Raw genomic sequence first — 13428 nt, forward strand, 5'->3', positions numbered from 1 at the left:
CCCACCGAACCTGAACTGGCAGCAGCCGATAACCCTACACAAGAGGTTAGGAGGTTTTTCATGCAGGTCCCCACATCTGTACCCTAGAGTTCAGAGTGGGGGAGGAACCGTGACATGGTGGCAGCGGTGGGATGGGTTTTGGGAAAAAGCCTCACCAATTTGCCTAGGTGACTACAGACCCAGACCCTTGGATCTTAAGAACAATGAACAATCCTCCCAACACTTGCACCCCCCCTTTCCTGGGAAATGTTGGATAAAAAGCCTCACCAATTTGCATAGGTGACCACAGACCCAAACCCTTGGATCTGAGAACAATGAAAAAGCATTCAGTGTTTTACAAGAAGACTTTTAATAAAAAATAGAAGTAAATAGAAATAAAGAAATCCCCCCTGTAAAATCAGGATGGTAGATATCTTACAGGGTAATTAGATTCAAAAACATAGAGAACCCCTCTAGGCAAAACCTTAAGTTACAAAAAAGATACACAGACAGAAATAGTTATTCTATTCAGCACAATCTTTTTCTCAGCCATTTAAAGAAATCATAATCTAACACATACCTAGCTAGATTACTTACTAAAAGTTCTAAGACTCCATTCCTGTTCTGTCCCTGGCCAAGACGACTACAGACAGACACAGACCCTTTGTTTCTCTCCCTCCTCCCAGCTTTTGAAAGTATCTTGTCTCCTCATTGGTCATTTTGGTCAGGTGCCAGCGAGGTTACCTTTAGCTTCTTAACCCTTTACAGGTGAGAGGAGCTTTCCCCTGGCCAGGAGGGATTTCAAAGGGGTTTACCCTTCCCTTTATATTTATGACAGTCTCTGTGTGTATATAAAGTCTGCTGCAGTTTCCACGGTATGCATCCGATGAAGTGAGCTGTAGCTCACGAAAGCTCATGCTCAAATAAATTGGTTAGTCTCTAAGGTGCCACAATTCCTCCTCTTCTTTTTATGTTGTTTACAGTATACCATGATGCTATTTTACAGAGGACCTGTGATACCACTGCGCCTCTGGATTATTAGCCTGCACATCCAGCTGCAATGCTGGTGTATGCCATATTTTGTTTTAAAGGGGGAAATTACTAGTGCAGATGAGAGAATTTATTTTTGTCAGTCTTGCAGACAAAATCTAGCAAAACAAGCTAATTCCAACATAAGAATGGCCATACTGGGTCAGCCTATAAGTGCATCTAGACCAGTATCTTGTCTTCCAACAGTGGCCACTGCCAGGTACCCCAGAGGAAATGAACAGAACAGGTAATCAAGTGATCCATCCCCTGTCGCCAGTTACTAGCTTCTGGCAACCAGAGGCTAGGGACACCATCCCTGCCCATCCTGCTAATAGCCACTGATGGACCTATCCTCCATGAATTTATCTAGTTCTTGTTGAACCCTGTTATAGTCTTGACCTTCACAACATCCTCTGGCAAAGAGTTCCACACGTTAATTGTGCTTTGTGTGAAGAAATACTTCCTTTTTGTTTGTTTTAAATCTGCTGCCTATTAATTTCATTGGGTGACCCCTAGTTCTTGTGGTATCAGGAGTAAATCACACTTCCTTATTTACTTTCTCTACACCCGTCATGATTTTATAGACCTCTATCATATCCCACGTTTGGGACTTTTCAGCTTGGAAAAGATGACAATCTTATTAATCTCTTCTAAAATGGAAGCTGTTCCATACCCCTAATAATTTTGGTTGCACTTTTCTGAACCTTTTCCAATTCCAGTATCTTTTTTTGAAATGGGGCGACCACATCTGCACACAGTATTGAAGATGTGGGCGTACCATTGATTTATATAGAGGCAATATATTTTCTGTCTTCATATCTATCTCTTTCTTAAAGATTCCAAACATTTTGTTGCTTTTTTGGCTGTCGCTGCACACTGAGTGGATGTTCTTAGAGAACTATCCACAATGACTCCAAGATCTCTTTCTTGAGTGGTAACTGCTCATTTAGACCCCATCATTTTATATGTATAGTTGGGATTATGCTTTTCAATGTACATTACTTTGTATTTATCAACACTGAATTTCATCTGCCATTTTGTTGCCCAGTCACCCAGTTTTGTGAGATCCTTTTGTAGCTCTTCGCAGTCTGCTTTGGACCTAATTATCTTGTAGTTTTGTGTCATCTGCAAATTTTGCCACCTCACTGTTTACCCCTTTTTCCAGATCATTTATGAATATGTTCAATAGGACTGGGCCCAGTGTTAGGGGGCTTATTCCTTCACCCACTTACTTCCCTGGTCCTTCTCGCATGAACAGAGAGCAACAATACCCGAAGTCCAAAGGTGCAAACAATTCGATGTTTATTGGGGTGAACTTCCAGCAAGCATGATTCCAGTTTCCTTCCTTAGTATCCTCCTTCCCAGCTCTGACACCACAGAGCCTTACACCTGTGTCCCTGTTCCCATTCCTGCCCTTAGCCAAACATGATTCCAACTTCCTTACTCCCATTCCCTATTCCCATTTCCCCCTTTAGCAAAACATGATTCCAATTTTCTTACCCCCATTCCCTGTTCCCATCTCACACACCCACATGCCCATGCCCATGCCCACCCCCACCCACACCCAGTCACTTCCTCATTGACTACAGATTATATAGTAAAACTTGAGTTCTGCTTAGCTATACCTTAACCAATCATTCTCCTGAAATTTAACTAACCAATCCTAACATATTGTAACATGATTATGTAACCAATTATATCCCACCACCTCAATTAGTTTACACCCAGCAAAATTAATTATACAGCAGACAGGAACAATCACAGAACCAGACAGAGATTATACAGACAAACAACAGCAAAGTGGGAACTATAATGACAAAACAATACAGAAGTGAGGATTTCACATCCCAGCTATTGATAAGTGAGTTCTTGCCAGACAGGATGCTATCAAACTAAGTTTCCTTTTACATTTTCTAGGCACTTCCCTTTCTCTGGAGGTGATAGGAATACAATCCTGTCCTGATAGTGCCTAACAGCCCAATAGCACCTTATTTCAATGTGACTAGTTTGGAATGTGAGGATGTGACCGTTCGCTTCCCAGCTTATGGCTGCCTCTGCTGCTTAGCCAAAGGCCTGAGCCTAAGCACAGGGCCACAAACTGTCACAGTAAGAGAAGGCCCTTACACTGGCAGACAGTGGTTTTGATTCTTTCTTTTATACCTCTATCACTAGCCAAGTGATAAGAATACACCTAAATTCTTAGAGTATAGGCCTTTACAGACAGGCCTGAATATCTATATCCTAACACTCCACCCCTTTTTTTTCCCCTTTTCTTTTGGGATCCTCCTGCCCAGGTATCCCTGGAAAAGCATAGGACATATGGCGACACATTTCCTGATAGGGCCAGGCATCAAGGTGGAAGGTGTCGATATTCCATTTGTCCCACTGCCCCTTGTGTAGTATTGTGCCCTGCACCTTCTCTCATACGGGCATACCACACCTATTCCAATTAGTGTTCCAGACTTCCCATTAGAGTGGGCCTGAGAAGGTTGGGTCCAGGTTGTCTAGTACACTGCAGGGTTTGGAGAGCTTATTACATTCCTAATCGGTTATCTCCCTATGCAACGTAACACAAGTACAGTTAACAATACAAAATCCACAGCAACACCGAGTCCTGACCACTGCAGTATGGTCCAAGATCCAAGACACCCCCAGAACACTTCCTCTCCTCCTTCGACGGGGTCACGATCTTGTGCCCAGTTGCTGGCACTTGCAACAAGCTGCTCCTTCAAGTTTTGTATGCTTTTGTCTATATCACAAGTCCATTGAATGTTCACAGAGAAATGGGATATTGTCCAAACCAGCTTGACCACTTGGTATGGAATCAGGCAGTAAGCCCTGGCTTATTCACAGCAATAAGATTCACAGATCCATTTGTGCACCAAAGTCCATATAGCAGCATGTAGATGGGTGTAGTTTGGTTATGGGCTGGTGTAATTGTGTCCCCAGTAATATGTACATTCCCAGCAAAACACCTTATACACAGTACACCCAATTGTCCACCCCTTGCATAGGCCATTGATCCTGCTCCTCTATAGTCATAGGAGAGGGGCACATCCAACCATCTTCTATTGATTTACACTATTTTACACACACCTCCATTAATTCCCAGTGAGCTCCTCCCCTTTCCATTATTTCCATAGGGCTTGTGGGGGCCACCTTAGTTGCCATTCCATTTCCAGGTACCACGGTAGCTATTACACAGGTGCTGGCCTCCTAGTTGAGCATTTTGCATTCCCATACACATCTTCCCCCCCAAGGCCAGCCGTTGGAAGCCATCCCCCACCCACATCATGAGGTTTTCTGTTCATTAAAACACAACAATGCTAGCAACAAGACAAACACCACAGACAAACAACACAAAACATAGATCCATGGTATTCTGGGTTATTTTTCCGCTGGTGCCAGCTTGCTTGTAGAGTGTCTGAAAAACAAAAGAAACAATTTCCTTCCCCATGGTGGGGACAGATTATTGCTTAATAATAATACCACTTTCTTTTACAAATGTCCTTGCTACTTGCAGGAAAAACAGAAGAATTACCTCCAGACTGTCCTTATTTTGTTCTATAGTCAGGCTAGTGAATTACCTCACTCACTGGTCATTTATGAAATTCATGAGATGGTGTACCTCAGTTTCCCCTCTTGTACAACAGACCAAGTTTGCAATAGTTTCTCTGCTGTACCAAGCTTTAAGTTTATTCTCAGGTAATAGCTGAGACACAGCTTCAGATTTTAGCACTGTACACACACACACACACACACACCCCTTAAGGTTAACCTGTCCCCCTTATTTTCAGGCTTGACTTGTTTTTTTTTCACCTCCCTTTCCTGAAGGGCCATAATCTGAGTCTTCTAGTAGCTTGTTTGCTGACCAGATGTATTCAGTTATTTGCAGCTCCTTTGTGCCCATCAGCTAGGTAATTTGCATTTACACACAGAGGCTTACTAGCTTGCTTTTGGATCCAAAGCTGTTAGCAGCTCAGACACTGTCTTAAAAGGGAAGCATTTTACTTCCACCAGAGTTCTGATCACTTTCCACTTTCATCTCCTGCTCCAAAACACAGCGATCTGAAAAAGAAAGCACAACCTATTGTGGCTCCTTTTGGAGCCCTATTAGGATTTTAATGAAGTACCATGTTTTATTTGCATTTCTTTTACTCCTTTTCCAATATACACTGCACATGTCCTGGGAAAATGCAAATTCCTTCCATATAGTTTAACCTCCATAACATCATATTAGCCAAATTAATTTTACACAAGGTATAACAGCCTCCCCCATGCCTACAGAGTTTTCATGCAGAACCCACCAAAGCAACAATCTGATCCCCCAGAGCCATCCCAAGGCTCAGTGTTCCCACCATTCCTCCCCTTTTCCTTTTCTTTTACCTGTGCGCACACACACAAAATTCTGTTTTGCCTAACATCCCTTGCACTGTGATTACTCTTTTTTACACAACTGTACCCCGATTACACTTCCATCTTGTACAACTAGACACAACTAGGGGCAGCCAAGTTAAGTTCCAAAAGAAACCTCTTCCATCCTTTAGTGATTTTGATTACATTACCCAATAGTCAAATAATTTTGCTCGGATTCTCTCTCTGCCTGCTGCCTGCAGCAGTCCCTTATAGACCATTTCTGTGGGAAAAGGGCCCATTTTCCCTCAGAATAGCTATAAAGGCTTCTGGGGACAGAAGCGTAGTGGTGGTAGTAGCCACTCTACCTGACCCCCTTGGATAATTTAATTACCAAGCTTCCATCCAATGTAACTGCACAGAGTTGCACATACAGTTACATGTATATAACTGGGTTTTATCATTAAACAAAAACTTCCTTCTTGACATCTCACATAAGTATCCAAAGTACCCTCCATTAAAACTTCAGAAAAACAAAAGAGTGTGGAAAGGCAGGTTGCACTTTGAAACTTTTATTTTTATTTTTTTTTTCCTCCACTCCCCCAGGACCAAGTCTCAGATCCAGTCTCTAAAGGTGGTCTGTTAACTCTGCTTTTGACCTTAAACCCTTTTGTGCCAAATCATCTTTCACTACCCCTAACTAATTTACAACCCTTCAGCAGCCCTTGCTGAAGCAGCACCAAACTTGAAAGATTTCTGGCAGCTTCCCATAATGCTGCCCTTACTTCAAACCTCTCAAGCAGACTGAAGTGCCTCTTTTCCCTGGGAGGCATTCAGTCCCGATGGGCAGGGACCTTCTTCCCCTACCCATACGCCAAGGAGGGTGGGCTCCTCAGCCACCCCCCATACCTCTGGGTCCCCTAACACTTCCTCCATTTCCTTTTTAATCTTATCCCGGGTTGACCCCTGTACCTGGTATGGGCCCTGGTCCTCCCTTATCCATTTATCCAAAAAATCCTTTACCCTGGCTTGCCAGAACCCGCAACTACCATCACGAGAGTTCGCGATACCCCCTCCAAGCAGCTGCGCGGACTGTTGGGGAGGGGGACTTACAGGCTGCCACTCACCTATCCAATGCGATGCATCCGAGTCACCGGCACCAAGATGTTAGGGGGCTTATTCCTTCACCCACTTACTTCCCTGGTCCTTCTCGCATGAACAGAGAGCAACAATACCCGAAGTCCAAAGGTGCAAACAATTCGATGTTTATTGGGGTGAACTTCCAGCAAGCATGATTCCAGTTTCCTTCCTTAGTATCCTCCTTCCCAGCTCTGACACCACAGAGCCTTACACCTGTGTCCCTGTTCCCATTCCTGCCCTTAGCCAAACATGATTCCAACTTCCTTACTCCCATTCCCTATTCCCATTTCCCCCTTTAGCAAAACCTGATTCCAATTTTCTTACCCCCATTCCCTGTTCCCATCTCCCCCTTTAGCAAAACATGATTCCAATTTTCTTACCCCCATTCCCTGTTCCCATCTCACATGCCCACCCCCACCCACACCCACACCCAGTCACTTCCTCATTGACTACAGATTATATAGTAAAACTTGAGTTCTGCTTAGCTATACCTTAACCAATCATTCTCCTGAAATTTAACTAACCAATCCTAACATATTGTAACATGATTATGTAACCAATTATATCCCACCACCTCAATTAGTTTACACCCAGCAAAATTAATTATACAGCAGACAGGAACAATCACAGAACCAGACAGAGATTATACAGACAAACAACAGCAAAGTGGGAACTATAATGACAAAACAATACAGAAGTGAGGATTTCACATCCCAGCTATTGATAAGTGAGTTCTTGCCAGACAGGATGCTATCAAACTAAGTTTCCTTTTACATTTTCTAGGCACTTCCCTTTCTCTGGAGGTGATAGGAATACAATCCTGTCCTGATAGTGCCTAACAGCCCAATAGCACCTTATTTCAATGTGACTAGTTTGGAATGTGAGGATGTGACCGTTCGCTTCCCAGCTTATGGCTGCCTCTGCTGCCTAGCCAAAGGCCTGAGCCTAAGCACAGGGCCACAAACTGTCACAGTAAGAGAAGGCCCTTACACTGGCAGACAGTGGTTTTGATTCTTTCTTTTATACCTCTATCACTAGCCAAGTGATAAGAATACACCTAAATTCTTAGAGTATAGGCCTTTACAGACAGGCCTGAATATCTATATCCTAACACCCAGTACAGATCCCTGGGGATCCCACTATTTACCTCTCTCCATTCTGAAAACTGATCATTTATTCCTACCCTTTGTTTCCGATCTTTTAACCAGTTACTGATCTATGAGAGGACCTTCCCTCTTATCCCACGACAGCTTACTTTTTTTAAGAGCCTTTGGTGAGGGACCTTGTCACAGGCTTTCTAAAAATCTAAGTACACTATATCCACTGGATCCCCCTTGTCCACATGTTTGTTGACCTCCTCAAACAATTCCAGTAGATTGGAGAGGCATGATTTCCCTTTACAAAAACCATGTTGCCTCTTCCCCAACAAATTATGTTCATCTATGTGCCTGAAATCCTGTTCTTTACTATAGTTTCAACCAGTTTGCCAGGTACTGCAGTCAGGCTTACTGGCCTGTAATTGCCGGAATCAGCTCCGGAGCCCTTTTTAAAAATTGTCAGTTAGTAGTTCTGCAATTTCACATTTGAGTTCCTTCAGAACTCTTGGGTGAATCCCATCTGGTCCTGGTGATTTATTACTGTTCAGTTTATCAATTTGTTCTAAAACCTCCTCTAATGACACCTCAATCTGGGACAATTCCTCAGATTTGTCACCTAAAAAGAATGGCTCAGGTTTGGGAATATCCCTCACATCCTCAGCCTTGAAGATTGATGCAAAGAATTCATTTATTCCTCATTTATTCATTCATTTATTCATCAATTCCGCAATGGCCTTATCATCCTCAAGTGCTCCTTTAACGTCTCGATCGTCCAGTGGCCCCACTGGTTGTTTATCAGCTTCCTGCTTCTGATGTACTTAAAAAAAAAAAAAATTTTGCTATTACTTTTTGAGTCTTTGGCTAGCTGTTCTTCAAATTCTTTTTTGGCCTTCCTAATTATGTTTTTACACTTCATTTGCCAGAGTTTAAGCTCTTTTCTATTTTCCTCACTAGGATTTAACTTCCACTTTTTAAACTATGACTTTTTGCCTCTCACTGCTTCTTTTACTTTGTTGTTTAGCCACAGTGGCTCTTTTTTGGTTCTCTTACTAGGTTTTTTTTAATTTGGGGTATACATTTAAGTTGAGCCTCTATTGTGGTGTCTTTAAAAAGTTTCCACGTAGCTTGCAGGGATTTCACTTTTGGCATTGTAACTTTTAATTTCTGTTTAACTAACTGCCTCATTTTTGTGTAGTTCCCCTTTCAGAAATTAAATACTACTGTGTTGGGCCACTGTGGTGTTTTCCCCGCCACAGGGATGTTAAATTTCATTATATTACAGTTACTATTACCACGCAGTCCAGCTATATTCACCTCTTGGGCCTGATCCTGTGCTCCGCTTAGGGCTAAATCAAGAATTGCCTCTCCTCTTGTGGGTTCCAGGACTAGCTTTTCCAAGAAGCAGTGATTTAAGGTGTCAAGAAACTTTATCTCTGCATCCCGTCCTGAGGTGATATGTACCCAGTCAATATGGGGATAGTTGAAATCCCCCATTATTACTGAGTTTTTTATTTTAATAGCCTCTCTAATCTCCCTGAGCATTTCACAGTCACTATCACCATCCTGGTCAGGTGGTCGGTAATAGATCACTACATCAAATCTGATAAAAGAATACTTGATCTAGAGTGCTTCGAGAAGTAGTTCTATGTATGGAGAGGATTCCTGTTGAGTTGCAATAATTTTTTTCCCTCCATGCATTATGCTAAACCTATTTTTGGGTATGTTTAAAAGTGCTCTAGTATTAGTGAATTTCAGATAAAAAGGATATTGACTAATGAATCTTTAGGAAATGTATAACCAGCTGTAAAAAGTGGTGACTGATAAATGCAAATCCCACTCTAGGAGAAGCAGTTGTTTGTCTGCCCAGTATTCTGCAGTCCATTCATACTAAAAGAAACCAAACTACCTATTGCTCACAACAGATGTTGGCAATTGATGTAGCTCAGCTGGGGCTGAGCACTATTTAAGCTACAAAATTAATTGCATTGTAACATGCTTTGGCCACAGCTATGTTTAAATTTTTGTTTAATTTTTTTCCCCATTGCTTTTTCTGAACAGACAGAAAAAAGCCCATTCACAACTGTGGTTAAACATGTCTGGGTCGTAGTGCACAAGGGCCTAAGGGGCAAGAGAAGGCCCCAGCAGCACAGAAAAGCTGGAAGAGTACCTGAGTACCCAGAGCTATAATTGACTGCAGCGCCACCTAGCATCAAAACCGACAGCTTCACTTTCCATTAGGGCATCACTCTGCACTGCGTATGTGTGACATCAAGGCTGCAAAAGAATAACAGATTCTGTGATTTTAAGATATTTCCATAAGTGTAGCTACTTTCTGCAAAATATAAAGCCTGGCGTACACTAGACAGAGTTTGCCAGGGTCACGATTCCACTGAATCCTCCTAGCTCAGGCAGCAGCTTAGGCATATGCATCTGATGAAGTGAGCTGTAGCTCACGAAAGCTTATGCTCAAATAAATTGTCTCTAAGGTGCCACAAGTACTCCTTTTCCTTTTGCGGATATAAATCATCTACAGCAGGACGTGTGCTGGCCTAGCTCTGTCGGTTAGGAGTTTAGTCTTCTCTTGCACTGAGAAAGGTTTCACAATGTAGCTGGTGCTTAGTTATGATAACTCCACCGTCTGGCCTGACGTGTTAATTTTAACTGCTGGTTGGGCCTATTTAAATGCCAAACTTATCAAGCGTGGCAATATAAGGAAAGAAAGGTGAATAGACAACTTGGTCATGGCCTAATAAGGACCTACACAGAGAGAAAATACCTGCTGTTAGGAGGCCTTCTATCTAGCCCGCAAGATCCACTGGTTAGAAGTTGAAGAAAGGAAAAATCTGAATAGAAATCAATACAGCTATTTAACAGGGCGAGGGATTACACAGCTTCCTAAGGGATAGAGTAAACTCTGTGTCACATCTACACAGTTTCTGTATCAATTTAATTATAGTGCAGTTATATTGCTACGGTTTACATCATAAATTCCTTTATACTGATGTAACTGTATCCACCCTTGTGGTTGCATAGTTTATACATTTCTAAACCAATATAATTAAATGGGTACAAAAACTGTGTGTAAACCAGGAGTTGGAGGGTCAGATTCACAAAGGTACTTAGGTGTTGCAATGCTTAACTCCTAGGGATCTTTTTGCCTCATGGAATTCTCAGCTCCAAGTTAGGCTCAGTAGGGGGGCGGTTAAGCACCTACAGGCATGTCTACACTACAAAATTAGGTCAATTTTATAAACGTCAATCTTTAGTAACCGATTTTATACAGTCAATCATGTATGTCCCCACTAAGCGCATTAAGTCGGCGGAGTGAATCCTCAATACCGTGGCTAGCATCAACTCATGGAGTGGTGCACTGTGGGTAGCTATTCCACGGTCCCCACTGCCCATTGGAATTCTGGGTTAAGCTCCCAATGCCTGATGGGGCAAAAACATTGTCATGGGTGGTTTTGGGTACATGTTGTCAGTTTCCCCTCCCTCCCTGAAAGCAACGGCAGACAATCATTTTGTGCCTTTTTTCCTGGGTTAGCTGTGCAGATGCCATAGTGCAGCAAGCATGGAGCCCACTCAGCTGCACACTGCTTTTGTGAGCATTGTAAACACTTCACGCATTATCCTGCAGTCATAGGTGCCGACTCTGTGGGTGCTCCAGGGCTGGATCACCCACACGAAAAAATTAGTGGGTGCTCTGCACCCACCAGTAGCCCACCTCCCCTCCCGGCCTCACCTCCTCCTCTGCCTCTGCCTCCTCCCAGCACGCAGCGTCTCCGGTCCTCCCTCTCACCGCTTGTGGCCAAACAGCTGTAGCAGGCTCTGGGAGGGAGTGGGGAGGAGCGGGAACATGGCATGCTCAGGGGAGGAGGTGGGGAAGAGGCAGGGCTGGGGTGGGAATTTGGGGAAGGAGTCAAATAGGGCCAGGGAGGGGGCGGAGTTGGGGCTGGGACTTTGGGGAAGGGGTTGGAATGGGGGCAGGAGAGGGCAGGGCATGGGTGGAGTTGGGGTGGGGCCAGGGGCAGAGGGGGTCGAGCACCCACTGGCACCAGAAGTCGGCATCTCTGCCTGCAGTATGTGCAGAGCCTGGCTAGGAACTGCCAGCATGAGGATGATTGTGTGGAGGACATGGACACAGATGTTCCTGAAAGTATGGGATGTGGCAATTGGGATATCATGGCAGCACTGGTGCAGGTTCGTGCCGTGGAACGCCGATTCTGGCAAACAAGCACAGACTGGTGGGACCGCATAGCATTGCAGGTAATGGGATGATTCCCAGTGAGCTCTGAAAACACGTCATCGAGATGCATTTTTTCCACCTTCTAATCTGCGATAACCTCAGGGATGGAGTTGATACGGGAAGCACAGAAACATTTGCAACTACAGGGGGGAAAAAAGGGAGAGTACAGTTTAAGAAGATACATTTTTGAGAATAAAAGGGAGACTCTTTCACAGTGAATCAAGGAATTCACAGCAGACAGCATGTGCTTTAGGTACAAGGTCACATTTTGCCTTTTATATTGAGTGCCTGCCAGTATGGTGACACATCACACATGGCTGGGCAACAGAATTCGGTTTGCAGGCAGGAAGGATAAGCCAAAGGGTATGTGGGGCTGGCTTCTTCCACATTCATAACGCGGGAATGGTTTCAAACTACAGCACCCTCCTTTCCCATAGCAACCAATGCTGGGTGGTTTTGCCACTTAAATGGAGGGGCTGCAGTTGCTGTTTAAAAGGAGGGCTGTGGTTTCCGGGTGGATGTGCAGCATACCCCTCCTGCCATGCGTGGCTATTCTCCAGGATGATCCATTTTAGCAAAGTGCAAACAGCCCAGCATGGCCGGGGTCTAATGTGCCGGGGATCACCGAACAGAGGGGATCACTGTTCCCTTACGAAACTTCCCCTATTTCAACCAGGTGACCATGAATGATGTCACTCTCCTGAGGCTGACACAGAAAAATAAAGACCGAATGCTGCATGAATGCGACCAAACCCCAGGACCATTCGCTGCCATGCTTTGAGCTGCAACGGATTCCAGACTACGTACTACTGGCTTGGCGTGGTAAAGTGTCCTACCCTGGAGGATGAAATAAGGCAGCTTGGAATATTCTCTGTTACATTTGAATCAAAGTTACCTTATTTAAAATATAAAGCAAAACTATTTTGAACACCCCAAATTAGTAACCATCAGTCTTTTGAAAAAAAGTAGTCGCGCTTTCCTCTAAGTTTTGCATTCAGGTTTCTCCTTCCCACCTGCAGCGCGATAACCCGGGCGCAGGTCAGCTCCCGGCGTGCTGTTGCAGCAGCGTAGCTGGGGAGGGGCGGGGCCGCGCCGAGCTCCCCCACCGACCAGGAGTGGCGGCTTTTTAATTCTTCGGCTCCGGGCCCTGGGCGGCGGGCCAGGCAGCGCTCCGGGTCTTCAGCAGCACTTGGGCGGGTCCTTCGCTCGCTCTGGCCTTCGGCAGCGTGGCGGGGGCGGGGGGAGGGGCTTGGTCCTTCAGTGCCCCTGAAGACCGGAGCGAGTGGCGCCTTTTTTGGTCTCCACTCCCCCTGTTTTCTCCACCTGGCTACGCCACTGGGCTATGGGGGTCCAATGTCCCCAAGGCTTGTACGGGGAACACAGAACCTCGGACTCCAGAGCCAGTCGGTAAATGGAACAGCTGCTTTCAAATATTTAATTTCAATAGTTATTTTTAAACCTAAGCATATAGAATAGAACCTTCCTTATTCACACAACGAGCTGGGAAATTCACTGTACATTGCTCACTCATCTGGGACTGCATGGTCACTGCTGCTGAGCTCGCCTGTAGCCAGCCAGCCAGCC

At 44.5% G+C, this 13428-nt stretch overlaps 1 long non-coding RNA gene across 1 annotated transcript; it reads right to left on the minus strand.

Annotated features, from left to right (window-relative positions):
- Nucleotides 1-5558: 5558 nt before the first annotated feature.
- On the minus strand, nt 5559-11917 carry LOC140910074 (uncharacterized). The gene is made up of 3 exons (XR_012158416.1): nt 11341-11917; nt 9766-9872; nt 5559-8415 (listed from the first exon to the last, which is right to left on the minus strand). It is a non-coding gene; the product is annotated as an uncharacterized lncRNA (long non-coding RNA).
- Nucleotides 11918-13428: the final 1511 nt, after the last annotated feature.

This window comes from Lepidochelys kempii, chromosome 4 (assembly GCF_965140265.1).
Source record: "Lepidochelys kempii isolate rLepKem1 chromosome 4, rLepKem1.hap2, whole genome shotgun sequence".
Classification (NCBI taxonomy): Eukaryota; Metazoa; Chordata; order Testudines; family Cheloniidae; genus Lepidochelys; species Lepidochelys kempii.